General features: G+C 47.0%; 1 long non-coding RNA gene across 1 annotated transcript; it reads right to left on the bottom strand.

Annotated features, from left to right (window-relative positions):
* Nucleotides 1-17,370: 17,370 nt before the first annotated feature.
* Nucleotides 17,371-19,945, bottom strand: LOC144761761 (uncharacterized). The gene is made up of 3 exons (XR_013595885.1): nucleotides 19,851-19,945; nucleotides 18,492-18,622; nucleotides 17,371-17,765 (listed from the first exon to the last, which is right to left on the bottom strand). It is a non-coding gene; the product is annotated as an uncharacterized LOC144761761 (long non-coding RNA).
* Nucleotides 19,946-21,084: the final 1,139 nt, after the last annotated feature.

Raw genomic sequence — 21,084 nt, 5'->3', positions numbered from 1 at the left:
TCTGGTCTTTGGTGTCCATAGTTCGGTTTGTGGAGAATTGTCCCTGCAACAGTAGGATTATTGATTTTGCTCCTATCTAAACACTATTTCGAAACAATTAAATTAGGAATGGTTGGACAACAATAGGTCCTCTATATTTAAATGAAAACTTACTGGGGCCAGCAAAGGAGCACTCGCCGCCCTGGCCTGCATCCTCCTCCTTTGGAGCCACTGCTGCATCAGATTTTTCGGTCCGCTTGCCCCTGGGCGGACCTGACGTTCAACATGAAAGAAATAACAGAAAACATTGATGATTGCTGCTTGCCGATGTCCTTGTCAACCAAATCAAACATTTAGAAAGAACAAGAACCTACTATTTCATCCAAAAAGAGGGCTACAAAGGAAGGACTGCACCTGAGCCTCTACTCTAGGGGCAGATTTACAAGCCCCTTGCAGCTCTTCTGCTCCATTCTTGCGTCAATTTTGTGACGCAGCGCCACAAGAGAGGCGCCATGGTCTGGCGTATATTAACAACGTGACGCATATGGGAGATGCATCCCATTCTAAAACCCTGCGCCATTAGGGAGCATTCCATCGCAAGGGATGGCGTTCCTGCGCAGGAACGCATGCTAAAAGTGGCTATGGGGAATATATAAAATTTCAATCAGTCATTTAGGACAATGATGCGTCACTGAAACCCTGCGCCTGCATGAAGCAGACTTACGGCTTGACGCAGCATTGCTGGAGCTGCGCCATCGTTGCAACGCAACTCCATCAAAGAGCCGCCTTTACGGCACCGATGCGTAACGTTTCGGTGACGTTTTGGGACCATGGTGTGCCGCATTGTAAATACGGCGCACCATGGGTGGTGCTGCCGTGCCACACACTTTGCAGGGATGCGCAGGTAATTGCTAATCTGACACTTACGGGCATACTTACGAGTTCTGAGCTGGACACCTCCAGATGTGCACCAGAACAAATACGTAACGCAAAACTAACCTTGCGTCACGGCAGATGCGCCGCTATTACAATGCGGCAAACCCTGGCGCAAGGGTAGGCAGATGCGTAACGCATCTCGTGACGAAATAGGGGCGCATCTCTAGAGTCGCTTCGCGGGCGCAATGCAACTATAGCAGTGCTCAGGGCTGCCCAATACTATACATACCGCATCAGTCCTTACGCCTGCTTCAAGCAAGCAGGCATAAAGAATTGACATAGCAGCGTCGCGGAAGTGCCTGCGCTAAATCTTGTAGATTTCACGCAGGCACTTTTGCGAGGCACACATCTGCCTGACCGGCACCAACCACCCCCCACTCCCCCCCTGCGTGGGAACGCACCCATTGAGGCGCAGGCCCAGGCATTCACGTGGCGCATCTCCTTAGATGCATCACGTTGTACATGACTCGCAGGGATGCGCCACGTTTACGTCGCTGTGCGTCAGGTAAGGCAGTGTAAACGTGGAACAAGGGGCTTGTAAATCTGCCCCTTTGTGTCTAGCATTACGCAGTTCTGTAAAATACACTCATACTCAGCCCAATTAAATGAACACAAAATAGATAACAAATAAGCAGTGGCACCGGCACAGAGAAGGAGAACAGTGCACCTGAAATGCACAGAAGATTTTGAAATATTAATGAAAAAATTGCTACTACTACTCACCAAGACCGGGGACCTCCACTCCCAGCACGTCTAGCAGGTCACGCTCTCGGTCAAGGATGTCGGTCCAGCGGTGGGTGACCTGATTGTAGGTGCGCTGGACCCCCGTGATCTTAAAAAGGGCCCGGCACACCTGCCCCCACCGCTTCCGTCGCTCCTGGCTGTTGGTGTAACCAGCAGCAATCCTGCCGCCTGCCGCGATGGTCCTGGGGAGACGGCGCTGCACGTAAAAAACAAGTGCGCCCACCTCCTCAGGGCTGAAAATCTCCCGGGGCACCACCATTTCCGCCCTCAATCGACCACACGGGAGCCGGGCACGGGCTGCGGTGCCCGTCTTGGGCAGCTTCACAGCTGTCTTGACCATGTTCTGGGCAGGTGTGAGCAGTAAAGAAGAGACAAAATGAAAAAGAATAAGAGTAGGGAAGAAGGAAAGTAAAAGTTTAAAAAAGTAGTTCAAAAGTAAACAAAAATAGCCTAAAACACAAAAATATAGATCTAGAAAAATACAGGGATAGAAAATAAGTTAAATAGATCAAAAAAATAGTAAAACAAGCAAAGGATGGCAGAGATATAGAGAGGATAGAAACACCATACCCAGACACATAGGAATGAATGAAAAACAAGATGGCGGCCCGATCACGTGCGCGTAAGTAAGTTCGCACGCGATTTCTCTCGCGAACTCGTGCGAACTTGTATTCGCAAGGCGCAAGTCGGGCGAGATTACACTTAGCGGGCGGAAACGGAAATACGTCACGCAAACAAAATGGCGGCGCCCATACTCAACCTTGAGGTAACTCGCACGAGTTCGCGGCCTCCACGGGCCAGTTCGCACTACGACGCGCCCCGCGAATAGGGCGAAATTACCGAAAAACGAGTTTTGCAAAAGCAAAACGAACGAGCAGGTGCAAAAGTTCGAGCTCATCATATGTAACCATTTACCTGTAGTGCTTCCTGAAGGGGCCCTCCAGAATCCGGTTGCCTACTTGCAACTATTGTGTGACCCTGCTCTGACAGTCACAGAATAGTTACAAGTATGCCATTGCATCCTGTTAAAAAAAATTATTTACTTTGCATTTGCAACAAAAAGGAAAGGGAGCAGACAAGCAGGTGCCAGCCTTCATTAATGTCAGTTGGGGCAGGGCAGGTGTTGTTGTTTGCAAAACTTAAGGCACTTAGCAGGTGTTTGTTCACTCAGTGGTCAATCAGAGGGTGTTGTGATGACACTGAGGGTGGCATGGGTGTGCCAGCCAGAGGGTGGCATGGGTGAACCAGAGTGCCAGTGTTGACAGAGGATGGCAGTGCTTTGCTTTGCCCCAATAATGTACACTGGTGAACTAGAGGGTGATGTGATGACACAGAGGGTGACATGGGTGAGCCAGAGGGTGGCATGGGTGACCAAAGAGAGTGCCAGTGGTGACAGAGGGTGGCGGTGATGAAGAAAGCTTAGCAAACAGGCTGGGCACGTAGAAACAACAAGTTCGCTAAACTGGCGACCCGACAAGTAAGTTCGCAATTTGCGAAATAGTACAAAACCCTCGCGAACTTGCAGAAACCCGTGCGAACACACACACCCCCAAAAAATCCGCTAATCCGCGAGAATTTGCGGATTTCGCGTATTTTCGCAATCCGCGAATACGCAAATCCGCAAATTCGCGGATTGCGAATCCGCAAAATCCGCCCATGCTTAGCTAGCACCTCCCCAGACAGACTTTAGTGTATTGAGGCAGGGAGGGTTGCATTCAGTGAATGCTTTTCAGACACTGCCTGGGGCACACAAGGTGCTCCATGCATTTCCCAGTTTCAAACCGGTTGCTGGGGCACTCAGCTCCAGCTCTGGTGTGAAACTGGACAAAGGGGAAGGGGTGGTCCTCGTGGCTGAAGAGACATGCTTCACCTTCTCACCTGAAATCACCCGACAACGGCTGGCATCTTCCTATCGCTATCCTGGTCACTGGCTAATGACCCAGACTCTGTCTCCTCTGCTTTCAGGTTCTTCACATCTCCGATCCACCCTTGGATGCACCCGGACACTTTTCTCAGTTGGAATCGACGACGAAACCCGACACCAAAAGGCACCTATGCACCCGGCTTCCCTGGGTGAGGTAACACGAGTACTCCGGTGCTCCCGTGGGTCTTGACTCTCGAAGTGTCCTAGTCTAAAAGGGTTCCATCGTAGTTGACCTAGAAGTACCCTTAAACTGTAACTTTGTAACTTGTTCGTTCTCCATAGAAAGTCAATGGTAACCCGCGGCTGTGTTTATTCACTGCACGCGTCTCCCGTGGGCCTCCTACATCATAACCTTTGGTGGTTCTAGGCAGCCCCAGTGATTCCACAGGCCCGAGGCTTGCTTTCTAACTCTCACGTGGTTCTTATACCACTATTTTAGTATATGGTTTGTGAGGCCCCTAGGGCATAACGTGTACTGTCAAGTTATCGTATGCTAATTAAGTTCCTTGTATTGTACTTTTACCTCTGACCTCATAAAGAGGGCAGAGGGGTTGTGTTGAGAATAAATACATACATATATGATATATACCTTGTGTGGTGTGCTTTCATTTGATCATTCAAGCAATTATAATTGATAAAACAACTTGCTTAACTCGTCTCCAAGTCTTAGCCTAAAGGCTGCTCTCCACAGCTACCACTAGGATAGCTTTCTATAAGGTTGACTTTATAACCTACCATCAATATGGGTCGTTTGGACTGGTGCAAGGTGCCCACTAGAATAGTGGACATCAGATACCAGGCCAACTTCTCACAATCCCCAAGCCCAGCTTGCGGTTTGTAACATTTGAATGTCAGCAGTGGTCCTGGTGGGTCCAAGCGGGAGAATAGTAAACAACAGACTAGAGCAGTTCTGGGTTTGTTCAGGTTTTAAAAATTGCAAACACGCATCTGGATAATACTATTAGTAACCATAGTGTGTCTGCGCCACTAATATAAGTAGAAGTCAGGAACACCGAACCTGCACAGTTAAAAAGGCAGAATAACTGTCTGCCATCCCACTGCGCCTTTTTAACCCACCCAAACCAATCGCATCAGCTTGCTCTGGAGTGTATCGAAGAAGGCTAATGTTAGTGGGATCGGGATGTTCAAGAACAGATATAAAAAATGAGGCAAAGCCACCATCTTAATAATTGCGATCCGGCCAGCTGTGGACAACAGGAGTGCTATCCAGCGATATATTTGCCCTGCTAGATGGGCTATGGCCAGGCCATAATTAAGGCAGATGACCTCCGAGGTAGTACGATGTTTCACCACACCAAGATATTTAGAGGGGTCCTCGCACCATCGCAAGGGAAAGTCCAATGAAAATGGGATGGTGGCTTCAGTTAGAGGTAACACTTCAGACTTAGCCTAATTAATGAACAGGCCAGGGAAAGCTCCAAAGCGGATCACCTCGTGTATTTGAGGAAGAGAATGTCGCCGGCATATAAAGAGGCCAGAAGGGGACCCTGATGGAAACCGATTCCCTGCTGGAGGTGACGCTCCTGGAAATGTCGCACCAGTGGGTCCATTGCTATAATGAACAATAGGGGTGAGCGTGGGCATCCTTGCCTGGTGCCTTTGGATAAGGAGAATTGGCCCGATAACCCACCGTTAATTCTGAGCCGTGCTACTGGGTTGGTGTATAATAGGCGTACTAGGGATCGAAAGTTCTGCGGAAAGCCGAGCTTCGTGAGTGCGGGCTGGAGAAAGTCCTATTCAAGGGAGTTGAATGCTTTTTCAGCATCAAGTAATATTGCAGCAGCGGGAAGAGAGGGATTGATATGGTTAATGACGGCGAACAGCGTGTGCAAGTTTAGTGAGGTCTAGCGATCCGGTTTAAAGCCTGACTGGAGAGGACAAATGATGTGGCCTATGATAAGGGATATTCAAGTTGCCAGGACTTTGCCCAATATCTTTAATCTTGGGTTAATAAATACAGAGGTCTATAAGACGCACATTTATCAGGCGGTTTATTCGGTTTAAGAAGTAGTAGTGCTACAATTGCCTCTCGCATGGTAGGAAGTAGTTCGCCCGACTCTAGTGCCTCCGCATAGACCTCCAGAAGATGCGGGATTAGTATTGGTTTATACGTTTTATAGAACATACCAGTAGGCAGTGGCGGATGGTGACATTTGAAAGCGGTGAGGCGTAAAATTGCACTGCACTGTAGCGAGCGTGCCCAAACAAATTAGGGGAGGGACTTTTGAAAAAAGAGTGCACAAATGGTGCATTTTCATACTTTAAATCAGAGTACCAACACTTCTTACCAGGCTGCTCTACCTTAAATAAGACAGTACCAACCGTTCTCACCAGGGCTGCTATACGTTAATTCTTAGAGTACCAACACTTCTCACCAGGACAGCTATACGTTCAATCAGAGACTACCAACACTTCTCACCAGGACAGCTATACTTTCAATCAGAGACTACCAACAGTTCTCACCAGGGCTGCTATACTTTAAAGCAGACAGTACCAACTCTCCTTACCAGGGCTGATATACCTTAAATCAGAGAGTGCCAACACTACTCTGTGAGGTTGAAAAGAAGGGGTCAAAGAGAGCACATTCCTGACGGACATATGTACAGTAAAAGACTAATAAGTCTCCTAGTCGTTTCACAGTATATGAAGATTATCCAATCATATCAACATTTGGACATGACAAACAAACAGGAAAGTTCAAATTATCATATTCTTTATTAGGAAATCCATAGGAGTAGACTTGACAAGAAACAGCCGACACGTGTTTCGTCAGTACTGCAGATCAGTACTATGACTTTTTCAAGGCTATGCGAATCGAACTAGTCACGGCGTATCCCAAATTAGAGCATGTCCACGTTGCAAGAGTTAAAAGTCAGGAACCGTAGCCAAATGGATTCAAGACGATCATGTAACTTCAAGGAACAGAAGTCCAAGTGTTCAAAGTCAGATCGTTCGAGGTGATAGCTTACAGGTCAATGCACCAAAAGGCATTCCACTGGAGTCACGAGGAAAATTGACCTCAATATATGAGTTGTGAGTGGTACAAATTGTCTAAATAAAGAGCCCAAATGTCGAAAGGACAAAAATGTAAATGTTCAGTTTGGTAGAAACATCCTTGAAGATATAGACTCGAACAACAGAGGCCCCTCGTGATAGGTAACAACGTGCTATGGCCCAGCCCCACAACAGATAAGGAGCAGTGGCGTATAGAGTGGACTCCACGTGATAATGGAATCAGGGAAAAACGTTTTTCCCTGATTCCACAAGGGGCCTCTGTTGTTCGAGTTGGTTGTTCGAGTAGGTTTGGGAGCTGCAGCGGCCAACATGTGATCCCTGTAATCAGGGGCGGCTCTAGGCTCATGGCGGCCCTGGGCAGGGAGCGTAGGTAGGGGCCCCGGAAGGGAACAGAGCCGGAGTCCGCAAAATCCCTGCCAGGGGCCGCCACGCAAATATGTATCCATCCTCAGAGGATTATTATATTAAGGATATATATTGGCTTGGTGGCCCCTGGGGTTTGGTGGCCCTGTGCAGGTGCACAGCTTGCACATGCCAAAGGCCGCCCCTGCTGTAATGGCTCACTGAGCTGCTGAGAGGGCAGAACAGTTATTCTGCAGTACTTCGGGTCACTCTGGAAAGGACCCCTTAGCAACCTTTTACAGCCAGCTTCCTGTTGATAAAACGGAATTACCATGTTCGGTCTGAAACTTCCTTCTGCGAAGAGAAAGAAACGAAGGAAGTATTCCTCTCTCAGAATGAAGGAAGTTCACCTCGTTTACAATACTAAAGCACAGTGCAGACCAAGTACGCCAAAATCTGCAGGCAGTCACAGTAGTTCACGTTTGACTTTGAACAATATTAGCGATGGTCGAATATTTATTCTCACTTTAAAATTATAACTGTATAGGGATTTACATGGCGGTAAAGGAAAACGGAAAAAAACACTCGCCCAGCATCATACAATACCACCAAGCAGGGAAGACAGGAGCTGTGGGGCATGATCGAGTCAGAATGTTAAACTCCAGATTACATCTCCAATCTTCTCCGCAAAATCACAAAATTCCATTTCAAGGGCCACTGCACGAAAGTATTCATTATATGATCCATAAAACCATCACGATTTTACAACGGTTTCTAGTTGAGCACCAGTGAGGTTGCCTATTTTCATCCCTTCACCTGTACTCACTCAGTCCCGGCCGGCAAGACGGGCGGGGGGGAGGTGGGGGGATTAGCGGGACGTTAGGATAAATAATCTAAATATAATGTAAAACTTACCTTCCTTCCACTGCTTCCTCTGGGTCACGCGCCACCACCTCGGCTCCTGCTGCTCCCGGCCCGGGTTTACTAGGCAGCCTCCCTCCCGCTCCCCTAAGCCAACCACGATTGGTGCAGCAAAGGCGGACGGTGCCCAGCCGGGCGCCTGTAGGCCAGGGAGCCATTTTCTTTATGTAGGCTGCAGCCTACATAGAGAAAAAGAGAGAGTGTGCAACTGCGCATGACTGGTTTGGTCGGCCCTAGGGCCGAACAAACAGTCAGCATTCAAAGACCCCCTGCACTCGACCAGGAACGTCCACCCTCCAGCCCCAACCAGGCACTCCAAGCACTTCTGCTTGTTCGCCCTGCGAGAAGCAGAAACTGTTACCATTTCATGTTTCTGCCCCTCACACTGCGAGAAAGCAGTGGGGCGATGCCCCCACGCCCCAATGGAAGAGCCACCACTGCCAGTAAGGCCATCCATGCCGGCGGCACTGGAGCCGTCCAGCCCGTCAATAGTTTCTTTTCATTTGAAAACATAGTGTATTGGTTTCATATGTTCATCATACACTATACATAATCACAGGCCATCAGCATGAATCAAACCCTTCAATAACCTTCCCCCTCCTCGCATCCTATGAGCCATTCAATATTAATGCCGTAACATATTATAGTGATAGTTTATACATGGTCATACTATAACCCTTGAACTGCCAATCCTAATTGCCAAGTAGAATATCCCCAACCTTCGGTAGACTCCCCTCCCTCCTCACCGATGTGTGTAACTGCAACCGTTTCATTCCGTCTCATGTCACGAAGAAGCCACAACTGACAACATCCCTCAATGTACCTGTGGGACCTTATCCAACCCAGTCTCCTTCACCTACTATGCCTCTATCTGGTGATCCTGTAACGCTTGCATGTTAATGTTTCCCATCCCGTCAATAGTTTCTTTGATTTCTTCTGCACCAATAGGTGAAGCCAGAAAGTTCTGCTGACCCTTTTCAATCCACACCATCGCAATTTCATTCAAATATTCGGAAAGGGCCATGCCGGTCGGTGGAGAGCATGAGGTGTATAGCCGAGTATAGTAGGACAGGAAGGTGGAGCGAATGTTGACATAGCGCACCGCGCAGGCACCGTCCTCAGTCTGGAGCTAAGTAACGTACGTGGCATGTTGCCGGGGGGGTGAGCAGGCAGGCTCGAGTGCGCCCGTTCTCTCGCCTTCTCCATACACCCGGGTACGTGCAAATTTTCCCAAATAATTGGTTTCACGAAGTGTCAGATCCTGGAAATCGCTTAAAATGCCTGCACGCCGATGTAACAGAGGGGGGCAGCGCCAGCCAATATCTGGGTATCCAGGTCCCGTAGTTCCGTGCTCAACCGCATCAAGGTCCCGGCGAATCGTGTGTAATACTCCGGCCTGCTTGGCTATGCAGCAGACACCCCTAATGTAAACCTTAAAAGCCTCCTGTAGGGTGGCGTAGTGTGGCACAGAACCCATGTTGTTGAGGAAATAGTCTACTATTGCATCCTGCACTTCGCTCTAGAAGACAGTGTCTAGTAATGCCTCGGATGGGAAACACCAAGATCTAAAGGGATGCGCAACTGCAGGCAGGGCCACTGAAAGTAGTACTGGCGAATGGTCAGACAGGGGGTTGAGGTAAGTGAGTCACTTCTTGAAGTATGATCAAGAAGTCCGCGGTTGTGTACCACCTACCTATACAGGATCAGGTGCCATGTGGCGCAGAGTAAAATGAAAATCCCTGTCTACTGGGTGGAGATGTCACCAGGCATCAGACAACAAATGCATGCGTAATAAAGTTAGCAGTTCCGCCTTGGAGTTTGTCTTTGTAATGTGGCCTGTACTAGTAGCGTCAACGTTAGGCAGCAACGTCTGTACATGCGCGCGCAACCGCCCATTTCTCACCAGGACTACTGATACGGCTAGGAAGATGAGGACTTTAGCCCATGGACGCCGCAGTACATAGTTAAGTGGTTTTAAATGTATTTTTACTTAATGTTTACTTACTTGTAATAGTGGGGGGTGGAGGAGGGTGGCGTAGCGGAGCTCCACAGAGTTCCACGGAGTTTGTTTGAGACTCCGTGGACCTCCGTGTAGCCCCGCTACGCCCACTACGCCCAGGGTTACAGATAAGCCAATACCTACCATCCCATACGGGGGTTTGATAGCCCCCTCACATTCCATGTGATGCAGTTAAGTTCCAGCCAACTATGGACTGACACCCCGCTGCAATTAGTTCTAAACATTTCCCCAATGAGTATAAGCACTTCCTGCACTGTGCAAACATGATAAAAACACATAAACCCAAGAACCCTTCACCACAGCCCCCCTCCCTCATTGAAAAACCACCCAATCTGGATCCGGTAAATCCCAACACATCTTCAAAAACCCCAAAAGGAGAAGACAACAAGAGGAGATCTCCTGAGGGGGTAGCAACATCAAGTGTAACCCTGGGCGAAGAACTACGCTCCGTTCGCGGAGCTTGCGGAGTTTCGGCAGCTCCGCGTTCCGCGGAGAACGCGTAGCTGTCGATTACTCCGCGATCCGGTGCGTAGCGTAGTTCTCGCCGCTGAATAACATTATCGCGTGCGCGGCAATGGCTTACCTTCGTTCTGCGTTCGTTTTTTCCTGGTCGCTTGTGCCACCATGTTTGGAAACACTCTCGCACAGTCCCGTGCGACTGTGCGAACGCGATAACGTCATTTTGATGCGCGATAGCGTCATAAGGATGCGCGAGGATGCTTTTTGGTAAGATCGAGTTGCCGAACACGCAGAAACTGCATTCTTGCACAGAATAACTCGCGAGCATGTTAAAACCATAATAAATTACCATTTTGGTTAGGAAAAAAAAGCAAAAAACCTTAAAGTTGTACCTTTGGCTTTATTTTTAGGGGGGAAGGACCCCTCTTTTTGTTTCTACTCTTGTTTTGAAGAGTAAGGAGGAAGGGCTCTTGAGTTTACAACTTCCTGTTCCTGTCCACCAGGCTCCTCCCAGTGCTTTGTCCATGTGGTGCTCACTTTCCTTTGGATTTTGAGCTGGAAGGATCACTTTCTGTCTGTGTTGGCTGCATTACTGATTTACCTTGGATTTAATGAGGACTTTTTGAATTGGAATTCTCTTTTTCAAGTAAGTTTGTGTAATGTATGAGTGATGTAGACTTGTGCTTGTTTGATTTGTTTTTTTTTTTAACTACAGTATTCAATCCTGGAATTAAATTATTGATGGAGGCCTGTACTTTCATGAGGTCCCAAATTGTAATTTTTTTTTAACATTGCATTTTGTGGAATTTAAAATGTTTCTAATTTTTAAGCCAATATCTGACCCTAGTACCCCATGTAGTTAGTGTGTAGGCATGCATGAGTTCATTGTATTAACTTTCTGTGGTTGGCCTGGCCATGTGTTGGCGGCCATTTTATGTTTCCAGCCACTTTGCTCTTGCCATAGGCCTCCAACCTTGTGGCCTACTCTGGCAGTAGGCCATAGGTACTACTCATAGGGTCATGAAAGTTAATCAACTGTTTTTGTGGTGTACCCTTAATGTGAAAATCATGGATGGCTTGGATTGATATAGAAAATCTTATTTTTATGTGTGGGGTATTTCTGGTTTTGGGTGTGTTTAAACTTTAAATACTCTGTCAATTTCTGCCATTAGGTAACCCTAGGAATACAGCTTGGGTAGTTTTGGTAACTTCGCACAGTGTGAGCACGTGAACTTACATTTTTTGTCTTGTTCGCGCACTCAATGTACTTGCTCGGGAACGCGAACACGACTTTTTATTCCATTCGCGCTGCCGAACATGCCGATTTAGCATTCTCGCGGACAATATGTCCCGAGTTGCATAAAAGTTTCTCAAAAATGTTGCAGGTGTTTCTTGTGCACCCAAAAAGTCCTCATTTATGTTATGTTGTCATTTGGTTGTAGTTTTCTCTTTTTGGAGCATGGACCACTTCCATTTTCTGTCCTCTATGTAATTTTTTTTTTTTTTTTGGGTGGGGTGACCAATTTGGGCGGTGGTGTGGTGTGTCCATTTTGTGAAGCAAAGCATTGTCCCTTTGCCATAGGCATTATTGTCTGTCTTCTCTTTCTTGTCATGTTGTTGTTGGTGGCCAGGCCATGTGGTGGCGGCCATTTTGTGTATGCTTCCTTTGTGATTTATTTTGCCATGTTGTTGTTGGTGGCCAGGCCATGTGGTGGAGGCCATTTTGTAAAGTTGTCCATGTTGTTGTTGGTGGCCAGGCCCTATGGTGGTGATCTTTTTGTGTATGCTTCCTTTGTGATTTATTTTGCCATGTTGTTGTTGGTGGCCAGGCCATGTGGTGGAGGCCATTTTTTGTATACATCCTTTGTGATTTTGCCATGTTGTTGTTGGTGGCCAGGCCCTATGTCGGCGGCCATTTTGTGTGTCCTTCCTTTGTGCTTTTGCCATAGGCATAGGCCTCCAACCTTGTGGCCTACTCTGGCAGTAGGCCATAGGTACTACTCATAGTAGGGTCATGAAAGTTAATCAACTGTTTTTGTGGTGTACCCTTAATGTGAAAATCATGGATGGCTTGGATTGATATAGAAAATCTTATTTTTATGTGTGGGGTATTTCTGGTTTTGGGTGTGTTTAAACTTTAAATACTCTGTCAATTTCTGCCATTAGGTAACCCTAGGAATACAGCTTGGGTAGTTTTGGTAACTTCGCACAGTGTAAGCACGTGAACTTACATTTTTTGTCTTGTTCGCGCACTCAATGTACTTGCTCGGGAACGCGAACACGACTTTTTATTCCATTCGCGCTGCCGAACATGCCGATTTAGCATTCTCGCGGACAATATGTCCCGAGTTGCATAAAAGTTTCTCAAAAATGTTGCAGGTCTTTCTTGTGCACCCAAAAAAACAGAATTTGTCATTTGGTTGTTGTTTTTGGAGCCTGGGCAGGGGTTTGTTTGTATGTGTTTTTACGGTGTTAGGTTTACAACCTCTGTCTTAGCCATGGGCTATTTATTCCTTGCACATTAACCTGTCATGTGCAGCAGGCATCCTCGTTTTTCTGTCCATATTGGTATCTATAGGCCTGCTTGACTTTATTGGTTCTTTCTGGACTTCATGTGGCCTTTGAGCTGTGGTGCTGCTGGACTGGTATTATTAGTCTTCTGTTTTGTCTTTTATACATTGGCCTGTGTGTCTTTCAATTGTTCATGTTGCCTTACTGCTTGTTTGACTGATGTTGTTCTGCCTTCTTTACTTGTAGGTGCACAAAAAAGACTGAGGAGGTGCTGGTTGTTTTTTCATCCATCGCTCGTTCTACTGCCAGACGGACGTACTTCAGTTGTACGCCACGTGTGGTGTGTGACTCATCTGACCAGACATCTCTGCAATTTGTGCTGCTGTGAGCTGACTGACATCAGAAGAAGATGGGCCCTAAGAAAGCTACCAGGTCCTCCACCACAAAGAAAGTTGCTGCGAAGAAGGAACAGCAGAAGGAAGTGTCACTTAAGTCTGGTATGGACCCCAAAACCTTTTTTGGCACCCCAAAAGGTACGCCTGCAGCAGCGGGGTCTGGGGTGCAAGCTGGGACCAGCACATCTGCATTAGTGGGGGCAAGCCAGCATCCCAGGGCCAAGCACATGATGAGGGTCGAAGAGGTAGCCAGCCTTCTGCTTGCGAGCAGTGATACTGAGCCAGAACTAAACTTATCACTGTCTCAAAGTAGTACACAATCCACGCAAGATGGAAGTGCTCAACAACCACCGCCAGCAGTAGATGTTCAACAACCACAACCACCGCCCGCAATAGGAGTTGTTCACCCACAACCACAACCACTTCCCGCAACAGTTGTTGAACAACCACAACCACCGCCCGCAACAGTTGTTGTTGAAAAACCCCAGCCCGCAATAGTACTTCCTCAAGAACAACAACCACCATCTCCGCACCAAATAGTAGTAGTTGTTCCTCCCGAAGTCGGGGCAGTTCAGGAAGTAGAGCCTCCTTCCGAGCAAGAAGAAGAGGAAGCCACTTCTGTAGGTGATCTATTTCCTTTGAATTCACCAAGGGAAAGGAGGGTTAGTGCATCAAGTTCTTCGCAAAGCATCCCTTCCGATGACCTTGATACGAATTGGCAGCCACAACTATCTGCGCATTCAAAGGAGAGACATCCCAAGAAGACCATGCTAGGAAAAAGGAAGTTTCCAGGCAGGCTTGAACTTATGGAGGTCGATGTAGGTGAGCAGGATACTGCTGGTGATAAAGACGGGTCTGACACTGTCATCATCACAAGCGTTATTCCTGGTGCAGAGGATGTAGAGACCAACATTTTCACCCTATCCAGAAATGCTGCAATGACTGATGAGCAGGTACCACGCATAACTCCTACACACTCAACACCCAAAGTAACACCAGCTCCAATTTTTTCAACAGCGAAGGCCCGGCAGCATCCGACATCCAGCAGAAGCGCCACTTCAACAGAAGGAGGTAGTGGCAGTACTAGGACTGAGCTGTCCCATAGTGAAATTCCACAATCCTCCAGTCCATCCGGCATTGGCAGTGGGTCCTCCTCTTCCTATGGCAGGAGACAAAAGTTTACCTCCCCAGTGTGGGACTTCTTTACGGTTCACCCAGTTCAGGAGAACATTGCTGTATGCACCATTTGTCATGTCAATGTTAGTCGTGGTAAGCTTGGTACAAACTATGGGACTGGAGGCCAAACGACCCATTTGAAAAAAACACACTTGATCAGGTGGGAGAACCACCTTGCAAGCTTAAAAAATGTTAGCACTCGTGTTGGTGGGGATACAGTGGTACAAGGTCCACTCATGGTTGACCAGGAGGTAGAAGAAGAGGGAGACGATGACCTTCTATCTAGGAGTGGTACACAATGGACCCCTGTCGCCAGCACTGGAGTGGTAAAGTCCACATCCTCCGCATCTGCAACTTCTCAGTGGCACCAGAGTCAGCTGGAAACACCAAGGAGTGCAAAGTCTGCGATGCAAGGTGGTCCGTCTAGCACAACTCAAAGACATGCAAAGCAGCTTACCATTCCTAGCATGTTAAGGCAGGAGGGAAAGTACGAGCGGAACCACCCAGTAGCACGTTTATACAATGCCAAACTTGCGAAAATGTTAGCACTGGACCTTCTCCCATTTTCATTTGTTGAGGCTGTTGGATTTCTGGAATTAGTGGCAACCCTCTGCCCAAAATGGAACGTTCCCAGTCGCTACTATTTTGCCCGAGTGGCTGTTCCAGCACTACACCACGATGTGCTGGAATTGATTGGGAAAGCCTTACAACAGAGTGTTGTCCATTGTATCCACCTGACAACAGACATGTGGAGCAGTTGCGATGCTACAGATTTCATGTGCATCACCGCACACTGGATCTCTTTTGCAGGTGTTAAAGACAAGTTAACTTCAGGCCTCCGTGACGTTGCTGGAATTTTTAATGATACGCGCAGACGTGCAACTATAGCCATGTTTGGTATGGACAAAAGTCATACTGCTGAAAACATTTTGTCTGACTTTAACGACAAGGTCTTTGAATGGCTGAAACCAAGAGGCCTTAAGATTGGTTTTGTTTCCACCGACAATGGCAGTAATGTAGTGAAGGCAATGAGAGAAGGACATTATTTCAGGGTACCCTGTTTGGCACACTGCATAAACTTAGTCGTGCAAGACTTTCTGAAAAATGAAGCCAAAGTCAGCAACATAATGGCCATCTGCAGAAGAATATGCACGCACTTTAACCATTCTTTCAAAGGACGGAAGCTGCTACGGGTCATTCAGCAAGAGCATAGGTTGCCAGTCAAAGCACTGATCCAGGAGGTCCCAACACGTTGGAACTCAACTTATTTCATGCTTGAGCGTCTCTTTGAGCAGTACATCCCACTGAATGCTTATGTCATGTCAAGAAGATTAGGGGATCCTACTGTTAATCTTAAAGCCCTGACCATTGAGATGTGGCAGTGGGACCTCATTAAATGCATCACAGAGATGCTACAACCCTTTGAGGTCTTCACACGTGCAGTTAGCAGGGAGGACTGTACTATGGGCCAAGCCATCCAATTGTTGTACATGCTTGAGCAACAGGTGAAGGAGGTCTGTCAAACATACGAAGGTGACGAACAAAAAGTTGATGCATATACCTTAGCCAAGGGCTTAGTCAACCGCTTGTGTGAAAATGTAAGGCTCAACAATATTGTGTCAGGTGAACATTACATAACTGCAACAATCTTGGATCCACGGTACAAATTATTTGTCAGCAGTAACGAAGTAATTCCATTTTCAGATGAGGATGTTGACAAGTACAAAACTTCCATAGCTGCGGAAGCTAATGAGTTAGAAACTGAACGGCTGTTACTTAAAGGCCTGCCACTGCCAGCCCAGGCCAGTCCAAGTACTCCTGATGCAAGTTCTTCACAGCATGAGAGCAGTGCGTCTGCTTTCCAGCAGGCACCAACAGTACCAAAAGCAGCACCTACACGATCTGATTCAGCAGACCCAACCAAAAGCATAACTGCTTTTTTTCTACAGAAAGGGATGGGTAAGTCCGTTGCTGTTGCAAAGGGAAAAGAGGACCAGCAAAGCCGAGCACCAATGAACATTGAGCGGATGGTTCAGGCCTATCTGGATGACACAACAGAGGTGTTCATGGAGCAAAGCCCATTGGTCTATTGGTATGAAAGAAGGAGACAGTGGCCAGTGCTGAGCAGGCTGGCGATAAAGTATCTGGCTTGTCCTGTAGCCAGTGTCTCCTCTGAGCGGGTTTTCAGTGCTGCTGGTGCCATTGTCACATCGAAAAGGACTAGTCTCTCCCCCAAAAGCGTGGAGCGGCTGACAATGATAAAAATGAATCAACGCTTCATACCACCAGACTATCAAGTACGTGAATCACCGCCGGATGAAGAAAGCGAGTGCGAAGAAGACGTCCTCACTACTGGGTTACATGACCTACTTCTGTCTGAACGCACAGAGTTTGAGGACGAGCTCCTCTTCCCTGACAACTAGGACAGGTATATTAAAGGAATGATGCAATGCATTGCATAGGATTGTTTAGCCGACTCTGAGCAAATGTGCATGGAATTAAAGTATACTAGTAACTTCAGACTCACGTGATGGGCAATTTTCCCATGTTATTTAATAATATAAATTATTTATGCACTTGTGACCCTACTACTACAGGTGCAGTCAGTACTTAATTTATCGTTCGTAGTTCATGTTCATGTTGCACAACGTACATTTTTTTGTGAAACAGTCCCCCCTCCACCCCCCCAACAAACACAAATGAACTTCAAATGTTTTCTTGTGAAAATATCTTTGTTTTATTTTTATATTTTCATAATGATAATAGAAAAATAAAATATATAACAAATGTAACCCCCTGACCCAGAGCTGTCCCTACCCTCCCCTAACCCCAACCAAATTTCAACCCAAATGTACACCCCAACTCCCACATCCCACCCACCAACAAAAGGATTAAAAAAGGGGCAAAAAACAGGGTCCATTTCAAAGCCGGCGGGCTTTCAGGTGTTTGTCCACCATTATCTTCACACGCTCCTCTAGACCGTCATCCAGCTTCTTCCGCTCCTCCTCCAACTTCGCTACCCGGCGGAGAATCTTTGCTTTGAAATCACGGCACCTACACTTGCATGCATGTTGTTGTTGTTGTGGGGGGGCCGCCGAAGATGTAACAATGCGGCGGCGGGCGGCTGCCTGACCACGGCGACGTAGTCCTGCAGGCTTGGGGCCCGGGGCATTGGAAGAGGCAGCAGCTGCTGCCGCCGCCTCCTCCTCCTCCTCCTCGGCCTGATCCACCAGCCGGCGGTAGGCCTCTACAATTGCCTGCAGTTTCCGCTGCCGGGCCCGGACTGCCAACTCCTTCCTTGTTGGTTTTTGGGAAGGAGTAACTATAAAGAAAGAAACAGAATTGTTGTAATCCAAACTCCCCGCAAATCAAGAACACAACATTGATTCAACACATAGTGGGCGGCACAGTAGCACTAGCAAGCAAGCTGAGTACCAGAAATTGTGTTGCGTCTATCTTGAACATTCTACAGCCTCTATTAATTTTTTGGCCTTTTTGGCACGGCATTATGCCTGCCCTATTAGCATGGGTGTACTTCAACGGTCACACACATTAGAACGAACACCTGTCTTTTTCATATCTCCTTTTGTATTATATACTCTGATTCCGGGAAAGCGGGAACACTCTCAAAGTAACATTAATTAACAGGGGGCAGCTAGTAGCACATGTCTAGTAAAGACTATAATACTTTATACCGCGCAACAAACCTTATTTGGTTTGTGTTTCACCAGCAACGACCCATGCACCCAGTCGTCCCCTCCTTCCCTTGCCTTTGGGTTTGCCCAAAACACCGCTGCTGCTGAGACTATCCACTAACCACCGGTATTGGGTGTGTCTCCCAACCACGCTGACAGCTGTGTTTTCCCCTTTACATGCTTTAACAACAACCCATGCATCCGACTGCTATCAGCCACTTGCATTACTGTAGTGGTAATGCTTAGCATGCTAATGACAAGTAAAGGTAACATCATATATTTTCCAGTAGAGTACAGTGAGAAAGTTTTCCCCTCCCACCAAGTAATGCAGATCACTATTGAATGTAACTTACCATCGCCCGCCGCTGTTGGCTCCCCCCCACTGCTGCTGGTGTAGGTGCCTCTGTTCCTCCTGTCCCCGCCGGGATCGCTGAAGCTGCGCCGCTGTCCCCGTCGGCACTGGTCGATGGTAAGGGTTCTGCACCTATAAAAATAAGTACACCTTTTTAGATGGATGCACAGCCCCCTTTGTACTTGTTCACCAAGAATGGAGTTCTTCAAAACAGTTAAGTACAACGTACGTAATCAGTATGAGTCCACATTGCATAGTACAGCAGAGTCACTACACATATTAGCATCCATTGTTATGGTATGGTACCCAAGCTCATCTCATCTGTCCTGCTACTCTAGTCCTTGGAAATTGGAAGTGAACTATGTAACCTTTGTACATCAATGTATCCAGTTTTGCGCATGTTAACTCGCAGCTTGTTGCGCAGTACGAGAAGACGCTCTGGGGCAACACATCATTGTTCAATGCATACACCTGAAGAGGTGGGAAAGTAAAAGGGCCCGTATTTAAGTTTTCTATGTGGATTGTGGAATAGAGTTTGCTTACAGGTTACAACTTCTTTTTAGCATGGCTGCATAAAACTGGCATAAATGTATTTCATACTGTCTAACGTGCACCACTTTTGTCATTATTTTTCGGCAGGTGAGAAGATTGCCTTCTACGAAGCGGACATTTCCATAGCTTACAAAAAAAGAGGAATATCTGACCAGTATACGTTGGTGAGAGGTCTCCGATAGTTGCCACATTTCCCTATTGTGCACTAGTAGCTGTACAAATGTTGATTACTTTATTATGCCTTTTTTAACTCTGGATTTTTTCTGGTGGGCCCTTCAACGTATTTGACGGAACAACTTAAAAACATTGATGTTACTTACTTACTTCTAACAAAATAAAGCTTTTGAATGACCACTTTGACTCTGAAGTTTATTTTCAGTGTCTGTTGTCTTAGAGACTCACACGAGTGAGTGAGCAAAAGGGGGTTTCTTAGGTAACGGTTTGTGTCCTAAAAGCATTCGGCATCTTGGTATTGGGGTTCAGGAGTGTGAATTGAATAATTGACCAATGACTCAGGCCATATAGGCTGACGTTCAGTGAATTGTGCGTTCCTCAGAGTTCTGTGACTGAGGTGTAAGTAAGGTCCAACCTGCCTATCAGTACCAACATCAAATTTTCGTGTGCATAGTTACATAGTTGTGTAATATGTATATAACTCCATAGGAGATAGAATACCCACAAGACTAGTAGTGGTATACTAACGTTTACAAAAATACTAGACAAACATCATTCTGGATGCATACTTGGTTGCTGTCAATTGCCAAAGCAGACACATTACAGAGGAAAAAACAAGCACTGTTGGACTTACTGGGGACAGCAGCAGGATCCTCAGTAGAGGAGCTCTGTGTAAGTGGTGGTTCACCCGCCGACTCGGTCCCTGTATTCTGCTTGCCCCTGGGTTCTGTGGTTCATGTAAAAAATAATAAACAAAGAGAAAAACATTGAGTGATGTGAAACATAGACATCATTGCAAAAAACACTGCTACAGTGGAACAGAGCCGGAGGCAACAAATCCATGCCAGGGGCCGCAACGCAAATATGTATCCATCCTTAGAGTATTATTAAATTAAGGATATCTATTGGTGCGGTGGCCCCTCAAGTTTGGTGCCCCTGTGCAGTTGCACAGCTTGCACATGCCCCCTAGAGCCGGCCCTGGCTGAGGTAAGAAGAACAAAGTAACGTTAGCATTCTTTGCAAGAAAAGGATTCGATTCATGCAGAAGAGAAGGCCGTGAAAAAAATGCTACAATATGCAAACTACGTACAATTATCCATCCACCGCTATTTCACTGACGGACAAAGGAAGGACAAGACTCTATTAATAGCATTAACTAACTTCAGTTCTCAACAATAAAGAAAATCTCACATCAATAAACAGCAACAGCTAGCGCCAAGTTGAAACAACACGCAAGAGCCAGTGAAGAAGAAGAACACTGTCATACAATGACAGTAGATATACCGGAATACATCGCAAATGTAACTAGGAGCAACAGTCATCGCGTTACTTATTCAGCCAATATTTACAAAGATACAATAACAATATTTATACAACTATATATATATATATATATATATATATATATATATATGTATATAACTATATATATATATATATATATATATATATATATATACATACACACTTTATTTTTGGGGTAGCCACTCACCAAGACCCACAACCTCCACACCAAGCAGGTCCAACAGGTCCTGCTCCCGGTCCAAAATGTCGGCCCAGCGGTGGGACAGCTGATGGTGGGTACGCCGGATACCGGAGCAGCGGAAGACTGCACGGCGCACCTTCGCCCACCGCCGGAGACGCTCTTCAATGCGCTGGTAGCCGGAGCCGGGCCTGCCGCCTGCTGCCAAAGTCAAGGGGAGGTGACGTTGGATAAAAAAGACCAGGGCGGCCACCTCCTCCTCCCCAAAAAGTTGGCGGGGCGTCACTCCTGCCGGGCGCATTCTGCCGCAAGGCAGCCGGGTTTTTTTAGGCACAGCCGCCTTGCCCTTTGAGCCGCCGATGCTGCTGGCACCCTTCACCATGGT

The sequence above is a fragment of the Lissotriton helveticus genome, chromosome 6 (genome assembly GCF_964261635.1).
Source record: "Lissotriton helveticus chromosome 6, aLisHel1.1, whole genome shotgun sequence".
Taxonomy (NCBI): Eukaryota; Metazoa; Chordata; class Amphibia; order Caudata; family Salamandridae; genus Lissotriton; species Lissotriton helveticus.
Note: the sequence above shows the minus strand (reverse complement) of the source record. Positions and strands in the feature narration are given on the sequence as shown.